Source organism: Pipra filicauda, unplaced genomic scaffold (assembly GCF_003945595.2).
Source record: "Pipra filicauda isolate LSUMZ 115617 unplaced genomic scaffold, ASM394559v2 scaffold181_size1560634_pilon, whole genome shotgun sequence".
In the NCBI taxonomy this organism is placed as follows: Eukaryota; Metazoa; Chordata; class Aves; order Passeriformes; family Pipridae; genus Pipra; species Pipra filicauda.
Window position 1 is genome coordinate 877,581 of NW_024104289.1, and position 14,074 is coordinate 891,654.

General features: G+C 40.1%; 1 protein-coding gene across 2 annotated transcripts in view; it reads right to left on the bottom strand.

Moving 5' to 3' along the window:
* The window catches only part of RASSF8 (Ras association domain family member 8), an 82,178-nt gene that overhangs the window by 35,571 nt on the left and 32,533 nt on the right, over positions 1–14,074 (bottom strand). For both annotated transcript variants that reach the window (XM_027711715.2, XM_027711713.2), the window contains exon 2: positions 10,702–10,799. The gene's annotated coding sequence lies outside the window, so the exon portion shown is untranslated. The remainder of the gene's footprint in view (positions 1–10,701; positions 10,800–14,074) is intronic.

Genomic DNA, 14,074 nt, shown 5'->3' on the forward strand with positions numbered 1-14,074 from the left:
GAATTTTCAGTTCTTAATACTGCTTACAGACTTTGGATTAAAAAAAAAAAAAAAAAATCCTTTCACAGAAATGCTTACACAGCCCTGGCAGCAAAATGGGAACACAGGAGGCTCTCACTGTAGGTTTCCCATGGCACAGGGAGAAAAGTGTGCACCAGGATCTGCAGAACAGCACTGGGTGCATAGTTAAATTAACTTCCAGAGGGTAAAACACAAAAGCTCTCTCTCAAACACCCTAAAAGACCAACAAGGACTAACTAAACCCAGGACCAGATGCATATCCCTGCATCAGTTACTCAATGACAGGAAAGCAAAGTTAAACCTTCATGAAGCAAATCCCAATCATTTTAGTATTCTCAAAGGATTAAGCCAAAAGAGGGAAAAAACCTGAAAACAGACACACCTTCACACTAAATAAACTCAACATATAATTCACTGAGAACCTTTTAGATTTTCTGTATTTTAATATAATGAAATATACCACAGGGACAGTAAAGTTTGAAAAAAGCACTCCAAAACAATACAGTGTATCAGTCTCATTCTAGGACATGCTTTGGACAAGTGCTGGATCATCTCAGTCCAATCTCAGAAGTTCTCTCTATCCTAAATTGCTCTGTGATTCTCACTGCCTGTCAGCACATAAGAACAGGTTACTACAAACACACTAACTGGGAAGTCAAACAGCCAGTGTTTAGCTTATCTGAAGCAACATTTAAGCTGTGGATCAAGTAAGACTGTTCAAATGAATCAGCACCACAAAGTGTTAAAAAGTCCCCACATTTCAGCATCCAGGGAGCAGTGGGATCAGTTAAACTTTCAGTCCTTTTATGCTAAAAGAGAACTATTAGGATTTCTTGCTTCTGCCAACACTCCTTATGATGTTGCAAGATGAGCAGAAAAGTAGAGTGTAGTACAATATAATTGGTGGATAATGTTCAGGCTCCACATTTTTTGCCTCTTTTTTTTTCTTTTTAAATTCCTTGCAGAGGTCAAGTTGCCCTTCAAGTACTTTATGAAACAGGATTTCACCTTGAAGCCCAACTCAAGTTATCTAATCTATGGTTAGTTTTAACCTTGAAGTTGTCTCTGTCAGACAGAAGTGCCAAGGATGACGCCTTGGCCCAAACACAATGGTAAAAAAAAAAATAATCACTCATTTTGCCAAATGGAGGAGTCCACCACAGAGCAACATTATTTGTACCCTCGCTGAAAAGACACCAGATTCCCCCTAAAACTTCTGAAATAGCCCAGCATGAGGAAGTTTTTCTTAGCATACAACTTATCAGAGCTGCACAAAACTTTAACCTATTTACGTTCTGTGATGTTAGTGCCACCTCACTGCCAGAACATGTGGGAAGAGACTAAAACTGCATCAGCAAAGGTGTAGACTGAGCTTCAGGCTCCGTAATCCTTAAACTGGTCTCAGGCAATACCTGTGTAGAGACTACAGGAAACCTCTTGCACAGGTCAATCTACAGTCTCAATATTTAGCCAGCACTGGCACTCAAAAATCCCCAAACCCCACACTCTAAATCCCCTGCATGATCCCAAGAGAACATAAAAATCAGCTCACAGGCCATAATGACTCATTACACACAGGTATTCACTCTCTGCAGCAAGAGAAAGCTGAAGAAAATGGGAAACACTAAAACACAGTGTAAAGCCTAATTAAAAATAGGAAATCTTAATTCAATTCAAACCCAGTCCAGCACAAATCGCTGCCAATGGAGCTTGTCATGTAAAACAGTCAGACAGGCACAGCCTCTCACTCCGTGGAGGAATCCATCCAAGTAGGACAAGTGTCAGGTGTCAGGAGAGAGTACTGAGGGAAAAATTTTGTTAAATAGCAAATGTAATGAAAACCAAACCCAACTGCCAAGGGAACACCGTGGCACTCCAGCCCTCCTACCTTAAAACCAGGGAATTCAGCATCACAACCACTTTTCCAAGCTTATCAAGGCATACATGCCCTGTGGTTTTGATACTGAAGGCGAGATGAGATGGCAGCTTTAGTTTAGTTTTCAGTCTTTAGGAAGAACCAGTGCTACTTGACTTTTATTTTCAAAAAAATAAACTGCCCCCAGAACCTCCACCATCTTATACATTCCTAGAAGCTTTAAAGTGAGTGGATACCATATCCATGTGACCAGTAAGCGCTTTATCTCATTATTCCTAAACTTCTGCAAGCTTGTAAGTGCAAACTTAGTCCATAAAGCCTTGCTGGCATAACCAGGAAAAGGACTGTGCTGTTATAACTTATGCCTTTATACCCATTTTATACCCCCGTAGAAGGGTCTGCTGAGGCTCAAGGGCATATTTTACCATCGCTATGCATATCTCAGATTTTGGGGTTGTTTTTTAATATCAGAAGTGATGGATTCAATTCAGAATCTCTGTCTAACACAGCAGACTTCACATGTCGCAGTAAAAAGAATCTAAACCACTTGTGACAGACTATGACACACAGGTCCCTTTCCATGTTATTTTAAAATCTCTGTTTTCCTTTACCTGAAAAGCATTTCCATAACATGGAAGTTAGGAGCACCAAGACAGTAAAGAGAAGTTGGTGATTTAAGTAATTCTGGAGGTACTTTTGACACATCTCCCAAGAAAGTAAAGGCATTTGAGATTCCACTGTAAAACTGCATTTTCTAGATAACCTCTAGAAAATAAAGTTCTCTCTTCAGTTCAGCCACAGCTTTTTCATCAGCTACATACAAGGGCAAGATTTATATCCCCACTTGGATTTGAAAATGGAAAGTTTAATATGCTACTCGCAGAAAATCTGTATTTTCTTCTATCTCAGACCACATGAGCTGTGAGATGGAAATTGCTGCTACTTACAACTTATTTTTCTAGGGATTCCCCGAATTCTCATTTAATTTTTGTGTTTGTACAGTGAGGAAAATATGAGGTTCTTTAGCTATGAAGATGGCAAAGATTCACCCCTCACCCTTTACCCTCCACTCAAAAAATCTCCTCCCCCCAAAAAACTCAATCCTCTAAAGAAACTTAAGGGTTTATTGAAGAGATTGAACCCTCAACTGCACAATACACTCCTGATGTTCTTTTCCTTTGTTTCTCTCTAGTAAAACCACTGTACTTGTTCTACAAGGTTAGTGTTTCAGACACAAAATAAACAAGAAAGAAGGATATTTTTTTTCCTCATCAAATTCTGAAGCAGATTTCAATACCAAGATGTGAAATAGTCTTAAATCTCTCACCAAAAAGCTTTCATTACATATGTTCATCAGAAGTTTACTTCTAGGATTTTTGAGGGATTATTGAATATTACATATAATATTACATATTTTTTGTGGTATTCCAGCCAACACTTTATGCTTATGTGAAAAAGATGATAAAAGTAGGTGTAGGAAAGAGGGAATCACATGTTCTGAATAGTGGGCCAAGATTTACGACTTTATCTGACAAGGACTCCCACACTGCGTTGTGCTTCCCAATCAATAACTTACACAAACCCTCCTGAAAGTCTCTGATAACACTGTGTGTCAAAGATGCTTCTCATGTGCTCAAATAACCATGTTAAAATGCAAATAAAGCATGTAAATACACTCAACAAATTCGAAAAAAACAGGCATTTTTGTCACATTGTAGTCTGAGAGTCTGTACTACCACGTACATTTATTTGTGCCTCCAGCTTGCACTGCCTGTGCATAGGCAAAACCAAGAGCTGAGCCAGAGCTACTTTCATCCAGATTATACTTAGAAATACTTTAAAATGGTAAATAAACTTCAATCATTACAGGACCATCAGCAGAACAACAATTTTCAGCTTCCTGACTATGTGCCTACTTCAGATGCAAGTCTTCTAATATTTATACAAGGATTTGTCCAGAGACAACAAAATAACCTGTTGGTTTGTGTTACAGAAAGAGCACTAACAGCATTTTCTCTTCAAGTAGCATTACAGCTATCTGACACTGTCTGAGCCTCTCTAAACCAAGATAAAAACATATAGGAGAGCATTATTTTCAGAGGAAAAAAATCCAAACCTATCCACAAATGACCATCACCATACAGTCACTCCTCTTCCATTTACTAAAAAACCCTCTGCTTGAGCAGAGTAATTATTATCTGCTTTCCTTTCTGGATAGACAGGGTTCTAAAAACATCTCAATAAAATCTAACAACTTTTTCCAGCATGGAGAAGAAGAGTGGGCCGTATATACACACGGTAGCTATGTTTTAGTTAATCTCTTTTTACCTTTTATATGATAAAGGTTGCCAACAAAATTAAACATCCATTGCCCAAGCATGCTCCAGAACAGGATATCTCCGTTTCAACTAACAACAGCAAATTACTGGCAATATACTTTATGATACTAAATTAGTCTAACAGTGATGGAGTCTGTACTTTGCAAGTAAAGTTCTTGGACGTGGCAAGAGAAGATATAGCGCCAATCTTTATTGCATAATCTATCAGTTTACAAGCTCCTGTTTTCCACTCAAACAAGGAGAGAGCCCCAAGCCTAAAGAGGCTGGAACACATGCTTCACTTCATACATTCTGATGGATTCACAGGGAAATTAGGCATGCACATAACACCTTTAGAAAGCAAGGATCTGGCTACAGACACCTTTAAAAAACAGCAGTATCACAGGATGGGTCAGGTTGGAAGGGACCACAGGGGGTCATCTGGTCCCACCTCCCTGCTCAAACTGAGTCATCCCAGAGCACATGGCACAGAATCTCCAGTGAGGGACACTCCACACCCTCTCTGGGCAATCTGTTCAGTGCTCAGTCACTGCACAGCAAAGAAGTTCTTCCTCGTGTCCAGGTGGAACTTCCTGGGCATCAGTTCCTGCCCGAGGCCTCCCATTGCTGGGCACCCCCGAGCAGAGCCTGGTCCATCCTCTGCCCCCTCCCTGCAGACACTGACACACATGGATGAGGTCCCCTCTCAGTGTCTCCTCTGGAGGCTGAACAGCCCCAGCTCCCTCAGCCTTTCCTCCTCAGGGAGATGCTCCAGTCCCTGAATCATCTCCACAGCCTCCGCTGGACCCACTCCAGGAGCTCCATGGTCTCCTGTCCTGAGGAGCCCAAGACTGGACACAGCACTCCAGATGTGCCTCACAGGGCTGAGCAGAGGGGCAGGAAAGTGAAATAAAGTTATAAGCTCCTAAACTAAGTTCTGACTTCAGACTGAGTGCTTGCACTACAAGTACATAGTTTTTCTCAAGGAAATGCCCAAGTGCACAAATGCACAGACCAATTCCTTGCCAACACCCTGGTTTAAGAGATATTTATCCCAAAAGCATGAAATGAGTATCTCACATGCCCTAAGAGATTGTGCCAATGATGAGGCTACAGGATTCTGAGGAAAGCCATTCCAGACAATCTTCCATTTCACATGCACAACTAAGGTGTTCCCTGAACTCCATGAATACCCCAAAGACACGGCCCTCAAGAGGGAAAGGAGCAAACTGTTTCAATGTACTCAGCTGAGGAGATGCAGCTTAGACAACCCTGCAGTCTGGCTGGGGTAGAAATGCCAATTCAAAGGCCCTCCGGCAAGGGAGAGGCTTTGACCTTACTAAGAAGTGTGCTCATCTCTGATCTCTTAAGCAAAAATACAATGCAATGAGTTCTGGCAGTCTAACACTTTGCCTCCCTTCCTTCCTAACAATCCAAATTGATGGGAAAGCCTAGGGATGGAACAGGGAGCTGAAGGGAGAAAAGAAAAAAAAAAAACGGGCTGTGTGTGAAAAAAAAAAGAGCCCCTTAATTTTTAATTTTTGTATTTTGAAAAGGACTTTGCTGGTGAACTGAAAAAGACCACTCCGAAAACAATGACTGTTCTTCATCCAGGACAAAAGGACACACTGAATATTTGTTTTTAGAAGGAATCTGGAATCTTAACCTTTTGGTTGTCTTTGAAAGCACAGGGGCCTTCAGGTTTGGGTTTTTGTTTTTGGTAGGGCTTTTTTGTGAAGAAACAAAGCCTTGCCATATGGAATTCAAAGGGATGCTTTGTCCAAAATGCAATAATCCTGTTCCAGGTGACAGGTGTGAGGCTTGGCCAGCTCTGTGACAAGCTGTGTGGTTCTACTGCTTCCTGGAGAAGCTCTAAGACTTCAATTAGAAATCTCCTCAGACCTAGGAAAGGTTATACGAAAGAAACCTGAAATTACTTTTGAAAGTACAAAGACTTCTAGAGTAAAGTAAGATAGGCATTCACATATTTAGTTATGAATGACCTGAATATTAATTTGGAGGTATTTGTGAGTTTTCTGCAAATTTGACAAGTGAGATGCATTTAAATTTGAGTTCATTTAGCTGCTATTTTTTTCTCCTCGCTCCAAGATATCAAATACTAAAGCATGTTTCCTTAACAACTGAAACTCAAAAGGTAAACTTTTATTTCTTTAAAGTCTAGAAATTCTGGTTTTTAAACATTGCTTCCTACAAAGGATAGCTGCACAGTCTCCAGACTTGCCAAACCTTCGTGGAACAAAGAGAAAAGATTGTATCAGAATGACATGCCTCCAAAAAGCTGAGTTTCTTTCCTGCCAGAGAAAGAAATGACTAATGTGCATTGCAATTAGTGTGAAAAACAATACTATCTCTGCAGTTGCAGGCTGGGAAAACTACATTTTGATGTTTACACAGCAGTAAATGAAGTGGGAAAACTTTGAGCTACTGTTAGAAGTTGGGTAATAGGCACATTTTTCCTCTCAAATATTTAATGACAGTGAATCATTAAACACCCCTGAGGTGAGGTCTTCTATATCTTGCTACTGCAAAGATTAGAATATTGCAGGATTCCCCAGTGATCAATAAATTAATAAAAACCAGACTAAGTCAGGTTAACTTTAAATTTAAAGTTAAGAGTCCACAGAAAACACATGATCCCATTCTTTTCACTGCTCTACAGAAAACAACAATCCAGGAAGTAGAGCAGTGAGAGGATGCAAACTTTGCCAATGCTCAATAAATTAATAGGAAAAAACAAAAAAAATCTGAAATGGTTTGCTTGCAACATCCAGGGCTTGGCCAAGGCAACCCATGTCTCAAGAATCAAATATTTTTGAAGCAGAAAAGCCAGGGATTCCTGTCTCTTCATGTAAGTGGCATTTCCACACACCACCCTCCCTGTCATTCATTATCAATAGTTCTGTCCTTCTTTCCAGACATACTGTCTCCACTTACATTCCATTTTCAGTTTGCCCTTGGTTGGCAAGCAAGAGATGAATCTCAACCCTGAAAAACCACTGGTAGAATTTTAATTTGATTTTCTTTAACCATTAGACCAGTATATTTCCTCAGAACCACAGTCACAGAATTCAACTTGAAATGCATTCCAAAACCTTGAAGTACTGGTGCTCCAAATGTAAACAAACCACTCAGATGTGGATATAAAATCCAAGTTTTATGTAAGGACAGATTTACATAAGACAAAGAAAGTGAGGAAAAAGAAGCCTCACGAGCTTCTTTTCATGAGAAAGCAAGAAGCTACATGTAATAAAAATGTGAACAAGTGAGGAAAAGGAAAGAAACAGATGCACAAGCCATGGAATCTTCAGTTTCAGCTCTGCCATCCCACCAGTCTGAACAAGTGCAACACAGATAGCAAGGAAACAAGGGGTACATTGTGCAGTGTTCAACTCAAGAGAGACAAGAGATGAAAAGTATCTCTTGTAATCCAAAGAATGCAGAAAGAGTCAAGGATCCCAGTGATATCACTGTCAAAGGAATCTTGTTGTTTTTTTCCTGTGCTGACTCAATCCAGACAGTAAAAGGTGTGCATGCAGTAAGCAAGGGAAGCAATGAAAATGTGAGAGGCAGCACTTTTCCTTTGAGATTATTTCTCACCTCAACCAGAACTCGCTGGCATGTCAGAGAAAAACTCTCCCTGAAGCACAGATCCTTTTAGAGAGCACCCAGGACCCTGTCCCATCTATTCATTTCTTTCAGCAGATACCACCAGCAAAGATGAATGCAATATCACTGTGCAAAAAACCTGAATGCCTCTGAAATGTCTCTTGAGAAACAAGTTCTCAACTGTATTTAAGACTTTGTGCAAGTTAATTCAATTTAGAGGGTCATCAGACCTACACCGAGCTTCAAAAAAAAGTGTATTTTTGTCCACTTCTCATATTTGAAGTTGTGAAAGAAAAGCATTTGCCAAAGTCACTCCTCTGTTCTGAAATCAAGTAGAGACACGACTGAAATTCTAACTTATCAACTGAAAGTTTCATGAAGAAGTGTAAGGGCCCCAAATCACCTACTGCAGCCCCCAAAAATCCTTGTTTTCAAAGTCACAGAGACAACTCCAGAGGATCTACAACACCCAAAGGCTGTAAGAGGCAGCATAGTGGACCAAGACCAGAGGTGTGATGTGTATTCCACAGGAATTCTCGTCCTCTCTTCAGTCTCCACAGCTGCACGGCAAGGAATTCTACAGATCTAATTCCTGCCAGTATGAAATGACCTGCTTTTGTTTGTTTGTTCTGATCTAGGTTCTGACCAGCTTTATCTGATGTTCACTGGTTCTTGTGCTGCCAGAATGAACAAAACAAGTTCTGTCTGCCTTCACCTCATTCAGCATTTCATAGGCTTCCCTCCCACATTAAGCTGGGGTTTTTTTTGGACTGAAAATTCCTAAATTGCTGAATTGCTCACATCTCTCAACTTTACTACCTTCCTCCAAGCATTTTTCAGTTCTACTGCCTTCTCTCCAAGACGAGGGAACCAGGCTGCAAAGACTATCAAAAACATGTAGGAACCACTGATTTATATACATATAATGTTGCTTTTCTTCATTGTTTTATTTATTAACACTGAATAAAAGTGGATTGATCTCTTTTTTTTTTTGAAGTACAAAAATCTGACTCTGTGATTTCAGCGGGAAAAAATGTTTTAATAAACCACACACTACAAGCTGACCCTTTGTCTCATGCCCCAAAACAGATAGCAAAAGGAAGTCATATAATAACAACAAATTAGATTAGTGATGCTTATGATGACAAACCAAATTGCTTTATTCAAAACAAGTAGAGGTAAATAAGTAACTCTCCCCATATGAGGATGGGCAAGCACCATCCTGATGAATTTTCAGCAGGCACATACCTTCTGTTCTCACACAATAAAATCATTCAAAGACTGTAACTCACTGTGACTTGTTTCAAAGTGACAAATAAAGGAGTGACACTGCAGTCACCTGGCAGATAGCCACAAACTGGCTCCACTGAAAGGAATTTATTCAAATACAGTCAACAACAAATTCTTAAATGTTTTAACTTGGCGGGAGAAAACCTGGCCCAAACACCACTGTGTTCCAAATTTCCTGGAGCTACAGGTTAACATATACATGCTCTGGCTAAATGCCACATGGGAAAAGTGAGAGACCAGTGTCTCTACAAATTCTGCACCCTGTTTTAGCCAGCAGGACAGTCTTCATTGCTGGTACTATTCCACCACACGGAACCACCACAATCTTTAGCAAGAACATGTTGTTAGTTGCAAGCAGCAATTCCTTCCCTGAAAATGTTTGTTTTAGAAGAAAAATGACCAACTGATGTACATTAAAGAGACACATAACATGCCTACAACGTGAGACAAAGTACTCTAATGAATAACCAAAAAAAACCCTTCTCAAATACACGACAGCTTAAGACAGTGTCTAAAGCCAGATTCTAAGACAACACAGCATTTTTTATGCTGTACATACTCACACACAAGCTACACTTTGGCAAAGCTCCTATATAGCACAGAGTGCATTCTACATATGTGCAGAAGAATTTCTACTAGTTCTACATTACATTAAGGACAATGCAAGTAAATCCTTTCAGTCATGTAATATTACTATCTATCCTTACTTACACAGCTTTTTCTGCAGTAAGATAAAGCTGTTGTACATTTATCCTCATCTGTACTTCTGATACACAGAACTTCAACAAGAGACAAGCTTTCATTTTGGCAAATGACCAGGGAATTTTATTCTCTTTAGTTATAATGTTCCCTCACCTGCTCCAGTTATCAATAGAATAATACTACAGATAACTGTGTTTGCAGCAGCAGGAGCTGCAGAATGGTAGTCACACACAGAAACACAGGAGGTGTGACTCATATAGAAGTCTACCACTGAAAAGCTGATGTGTACATAAGGTAAACCAGCTTTAAGCAAGGCCTGTCAATGGTGACAAGCCAGAGAAGAAAGTGCGTTCTGAGTTTCTCTCACTTGCTTCACCAATCTCATTTACATCATGAAACAGGGGACTTGGGAGGGAGGGGGAAATCAAACAGATAAGAAAAGTCATACCAATACATAGTCTGACAGTATATATTTTTACAGCAATGGATTCTAAGTTCTGATTTTTCTGATATCAAAAATTAATCATGTTGTCAGGAAGACCATTACCTGCTTCTGTTTACTTTTCCTGTCTGCTTTTCTGGAGTTTTGGCAACGTCTGACTTGCAGAGCTGAGGACAACCCCTTATGCAGAACCACTAAGGCTGGAGAAGACCTCCAAGATCAGAGTCCAGTCTTGGATCAAACACCACCTTGTCAACTAAACCATGGCACTTAGTGCCACGTCCAGTTGTTCCCTGAACACCTCCAGGGATGGGGACTCCACCACCTCCCTGGGCAGCCCCTTCCAATGCTTCACCACCCTTTCAGTGAAGAAATTCTTCCTGAAGATCTGCTGCCCAATTTGAAGCTTTTTGTTCATAACTTACCTGCAGATGAAAACAGACAGAGATCTCTTTATGCAGTGGGCTTAGAGCGACCTGCTGCTCCAGGCATAGGTGTCAACTCTGCTTGACAGGGTCAGTTCCTAGAAGAAAGAAATTGAAATATTGCTATACATTAGTAAAACTACTTTTTCTTGAAGATAAAGTCCTATTCCCACTCCTCCCTTTTAATGCTTTGAAAAAAAAAGTGTGTTCTCCCAGCATCTGTAGATCTATGACAGCCTGCTACATACAAATAGAAGTTTATTTTTAAAAAATTAGTTCAAAAGAAATGTGGAATACTGAACCTAATTTGCTGCTTCTTATACATTTTCCTGCTATAAATAACCAAGTGTGGTAAACAGCATTTCAACAGCTTTCCAGAAGACTAGGAAAAAAACTAAGCACTGTATTAGGTGGTCATGAGCATCTACCACTGCTAAATTGTAAATATAGGAGATTGTGAAATAATCTTTCCTAATTTTCTTTTTAAGGAAAATAATCCTGAGACTGGAGCTGTTCCAGACATAAAAATCTCCAAGTGCCCTCGAACTGTATACCCTGCCTCCCTTGGAGTAGTGAATCACAACCAATAATGCATAAACAGTCACACAAACTAGGCAAAGGGTAACAAATCCCAAACTGCTGATTAAGACTAATATTAATCAGCTTGGAAGGGATGCTTACTACAGCCATGTTTAACGGCATCATTGTGACAGACTTACAAACATTGCCTAACACTATGTCACAGTGAGAGGTGGTTGTTTTCAAACATTCATCACCAAAGACTTTCTGAACAGTATTTTAAAGGAACTTATCTATTATGTGTAACTCTAAAATGGGAACTTTAGCATAAAAGAACTGATCTATATCAGAAAAACCTGCTTCTAGTATTTTGGCAAATCCTCTTCCACTGTTATCACACACTAAATTTTGTCCAGGCAAAATGTTTGTCTCCCAGTATCTCTCAGAGTTATAAGAAAAGATGCAGTTAAGTACCAACTCCAGCATAAGAATGCTGTAAGAGTTCAAAAAGCAACAAACACCTCTTAAAAATCTGGAAAGAAAGGACCTGCCTGTTGTAAAACACTAGACCATGCACACTGAGCATCAAAGCCCTGCAGGGGTAATTGCTTCTCTCATTATGGCCAAAAACTTCATAATAGGATGTTCAGGAGCTCTGAAAATCTCATATCAAATCATTTTCACCATCACTGACTGAATATGTAGTTTGCACTCACAAACCAGTATTAATTAAATTCCTGGGTTGTCAGAAAATGTTTTGGTGATGTTTTGTGTTCTCCACTCTGTGGACCCACTAACATTTAGTAATGGTTCATCATATGGGCCTTTTACTTCAGCTCTGAAAGGACCATAACAATTTTTGGTGAGTTTATGCCTCTCAGCTGAGAACCTATAATTTCATAGAAGGAATACATGCTTGTTAAAAATCCCTAATGTATTTGATTGCGGTTCCATTATAAGTCATTGCTTTAGGTTTATTCACCACATAGCCATAACTACAAACAGTCACAGAAAATGCAGAACGTTCATTTAACCCTCCACATCAAGTTAGATCCCCAATGCTTAAGCCCCAGTTACTTATACACGTTAGATTAGGAAAATAGATCTGATTTTAGGATACAGATGGTGATTTAGTTAATCCAGAGGCACATATGCTTGAGTTTTGCTGGGGGAGGGAGCAGTAGAGGAGAGAAGTATCATCTCACTCCAAACTATGAAAGCTCAGCTTTGAGATGTTAAAGAGTTGTCTTTAACTATTGCAAACTGATCAACTGCCAATATACAAGCAGTAAACATTTCAGTTGCTGTTCCTTGTTAATTATCCAGGATACTTTACACACCAGCCAAAGAACAATGGATTCTTAACCTGAGAATGGAGCAGCTGTGATGCTGATCCAGCAGCAGGGACCGACACTTCCACTCAAACAGAGCCGCTTTATCTTCTGCTCTATTGAAGCCCTAAAGCTCTTCTCAGACCACTTTGCAAACTGAGTGGGAAGGAGTGAGGATAAGAGCCACATTCTGTCCTTAGGGACCCCTATTAAATCAGATTCCCAACATCAGCCACTTCCTCTTTGTTTTCCTCAAGCCATATGGCTTCCTGACAAAATCTGTACAAACAATAAATCCATTAATCAAGCCACTGCTGGAGGAAAAGCCTTTTTTTTTCCCCTTCCCTTCATCAATCCAGACATTTTAATGGAGATGTTTTATGTATTTTATTTTATGAAAGTCCCAAGGAAAATACTAAAATAGTCTTTGTTCACACACTGCAGCCTTGTAGGCCAGAGCTGCATTTCTAGCACATACTTGTAGAAGGAGATCTTTGCATGTTAAAATGCAAAGAGACACAGCAATAGAGTCAAACCAGCAAGAAAGGAGTCCAGCCTTGTTGAATATTTAGCAAGGATGCAGTATAAATTGCTACCTGGGCTCCCAAGTATATTGTACCAAAAAAAAAGAAAAAAAAAAAGGCGACAAAACTTACCGTTTTTTGTAATTAACACAAATAGATAAAACAAGAGAGGCAGCTCTGAAGAGATGTGTAGATGTAAATAAATGCCACAAGTAGGCCATGAGCAGTTGAAAGGAAGAGCTTCTTTTAAGAGATGCCACAGAAAAGGACTTTCTTTGCAAGGGGAACCAAGATGACCAGTTCCACACAACACGCTATGTGAACTGTTTGGCACCTCTAAACTTGTAAAGTCACACTGGTGACAACGTGCATCTCAGATCACGAGGAAATAAACACCACACATGCAAAGAACTCTATGGTAGGGAGAAAACAGAGAGAGAAGAGTAAGATTTTTAGCTCTTGTAGGTGGGAAAATCCCTTTTTAAGATTAAGACCTGATTTCCTTTGCTTGCAATAGCTTTTTTACAACATGAGATTATTCTCGTACCCTCAGATGTCACTCATAGACATTTATGAAGTCTGTGCTACCTCTGTCTAAGCCAAACAACTACTTGCATCACACCCTGGAGCCTTCACAGCAAAGCAAAGGGTTTCTCAGTGATGATGGGAAAAGGGGGGACCAAGACACAGTTCATCATCTGAATGTATGATGGCATTACCAACAAACTGAACAAGGTTGATGTGTTTAAAGACTGTCATAGACTGGCCTGGGTTGGAAGGGATCTTAAAAATCATCTCATTCCAACCCCCTGCCATGGGCAGGGACACCTTTCACTAGCCCAGGTTGCTCAGAGCCCCATCCAACCTGGCCTTGGACACTTCCAGGGATGGGGCAGCCACAGCTTCTCTGGGCAACCTGTGCCAGGGCCTCAACAGGGAAGAATTCCTTCCTAATATCCAGTCTAAACCTCCTCTCTGTCAGTGTGAAGCCATTCCCCC